Source organism: Xyrauchen texanus, chromosome 40, assembly GCF_025860055.1.
Source record: "Xyrauchen texanus isolate HMW12.3.18 chromosome 40, RBS_HiC_50CHRs, whole genome shotgun sequence".
Lineage (NCBI taxonomy): Eukaryota > Metazoa > Chordata > Actinopteri > Cypriniformes > Catostomidae > Xyrauchen > Xyrauchen texanus.
The window spans coordinates 845,353-847,852 of record NC_068315.1 but is presented as its reverse complement, the minus strand read 5'-3'; positions in this window follow the sequence as shown (position 1 = coordinate 847,852).

Sequence of the window (2,500 nt, the reverse complement as noted above, 5' to 3'; positions counted from 1 at the left end):
GCAGGAGATGTGTGAAGAAAAACAACTGTTCAATTGGTGACATGCAGATTTAATATGTAATGCATTTAAAAAAAAATCATATAAAAACAATAATTATAGTTATGCACGATTAAATTGTTATTAATCTCTTAATAAAATATATACATTTAATTATGTATAAATAATTAAATAATATTAGCATCTTCTCAAATCTCAAGAGTAAGATTTCTTTTTATTCCTAATGCAAAAGTATTTCCTTTAGATGAAGATTCAATAAATTCTTTAATGACATAAAACAAATAATGTTTACCATTTACTGCTGTGCGCTGTTCACCGACAGGGGGCGCTACTGTCCCATTATACATCAACTGAGTGCTAAGATTCATGTTTATAGTCCATGTTTGCAGTTTTGTTTTCTTTATATGACTGAAACACTGTGTGTGTGTGTGTGTGTATGTGTATAGTGAGTGTGTGTGTGTATAGTGAGTGTGTGTGTGTGTGTATAGTGAGTGTGTGTGTGTGTGTGTGTGTATAGTGAGTGTGTGTATGTGTGTATAGTGAGTGTGTGTGTGTGTATAGTGAGTGTGTGTATGTGTATAGTGAGTGTGTGTGTGTGTATAGTGTGTGTGTGTGTGTGTATAGTGAGTGTGTGTGTGTGTGTATAGTGAGTGTGTGTGTGTATAGTGAGTGTGTGTGTGTGTGTGTGTGTATAGTGAGTGTGTGTATGTGTATAGTGAGTGTGTGTGTGTATAGTGAGTGTGTGTGTGTGTGTGTATAGTGTGTGTGTGTGTGTGTGTATAGTGAGTGTGTGTGTGTGTGTGTGTGTGTGTGTGTGTGTGTATAGTGAGTGTGTGTGTGTGTGTGTATAGTGAGTGTGTGTGTGTGTGTATAGTGAGTGTGTGTGTGTGTGTGTGTGTATAGTGAGTGTGTGTATGTGTATAGTGAGTGTGTGTGTGTGTATAGTGAGTGTGTGTATGTGTATAGTGAGTGTGTGTGTGTGTATAGTGTGTGTGTGTGTGTGTATAGTGAGTGTGTGTGTGTGTGTGTATAGTGAGTGTGTGTGTGTGTATAGTGAGTGTGTGTGTGTGTATAGTGAGTGTGTGTGTGTGTGTGTGTGTGTATAGTGAGTGTGTGTATGTGTATAGTGAGTGTGTGTGTGTGTATAGTGAGTGTGTGTGTGTGTGTATAGTGAGTGTGTGTGTGTGTGTATAGTGAGTGTGTGTGTGTGTGTGTGTGTATAGTGAGTGTGTGTATGTGTATAGTGAGTGTGTGTGTGTGTATAGTGAGTGTGTGTATGTGTATAGTGAGTGTGTGTGTGTGTATAGTGTGTGTGTGTGTGTATAGTGTGTGTGTGTGTGTGTGTGTGTGTATAGTGAGTGTGTGTGTGTGTATAGTGTGTGTGTGTGTGTATAGTGAGTGTGTGTGTGTGTGTGTGTATAGTGAGTGTGTGTGTGTGTATAGTGAGTGTGTGTATGTGTATAGTGAGTGTGTGTGTGTGTATAGTGTGTGTGTGTGTGTATAGTGAGTGTGTGTATGTGTATAGTGAGTGTGTGTGTGTGTATAGTGTGTGTGTGTGTGTGTATAGTGAGTGTGTGTGTGTGTGTGTATAGTGAGTGTGTGTGTGTGTATAGTGAGTGTGTGTGTGTGTGTGTGTGTATAGTGAGTGTGTGTGTGTGTGTGTGTGTATAGTGAGTGTGTGTATGTGTATAGTGAGTGTGTGTGTGTGTATAGTGAGTGTGTGTATGTGTATAGTGAGTGTGTGTGTGTGTATAGTGTGTGTGTGTGTGTGTATAGTGAGTGTGTGTGTGTGTGTGTATAGTGAGTGTGTGTGTGTGTATAGTGAGTGTGTGTGTGTGTATAGTGAGTGTGTGTGTGTGTATAGTGAGTGTGTGTGTGTGTGTATAGTGAGTGAGTGTGTGTGTGTGTGTGTGTATAGTGAGTGTGTGTGTGTATAGTGAGTGTGTGTGTGTGTGTGTATAGTGAGTGTGTGTGTGTGTATAGTGAGTGTGTGTGTGTGTGTATAGTGAGTGTGTGTGTGTGTATAGTGTGTGTGTGTGTGTGTATAGTGAGTGTGTGTGTGTATAGTGAGTGTGTGTGTGTGTGTATAGTGAGTGTGTGTGTGTGTGTATAGTGAGTGTGTGTGTGTGTGTATAGTGAGTGTGTGTGTGTGTGTATAGTGAGTGTGTGTGTGTGTGTATAGTGAGTGTGTGTGTGTGTGTGTGTATAGTGAGTGTGTGTGTGTGTATAGTGTGTGTGTGTGTGTGTATAGTGAGTGTGTGTGTGTGTGTGTGTATAGTGTGTGTGTGTGTGTATAGTGAGTGTGTGTGTGTGTATAGTGAGTGTGTGTGTGTGTATAGTGAGTGTGTGTGTGTATAGTGAGTGTGTGTGTGTGTGTGTGTATAGTGTGTGTGTGTGTATAGTGAGTGTGTGTGTGTATAGTGTGTGTGTGTGTGTGTATAGTGAGTGTGTGTGTGTATAGTGAGTGTGTGTGTGTGTATAGTGAGTGTGTGTGTGTATAGTG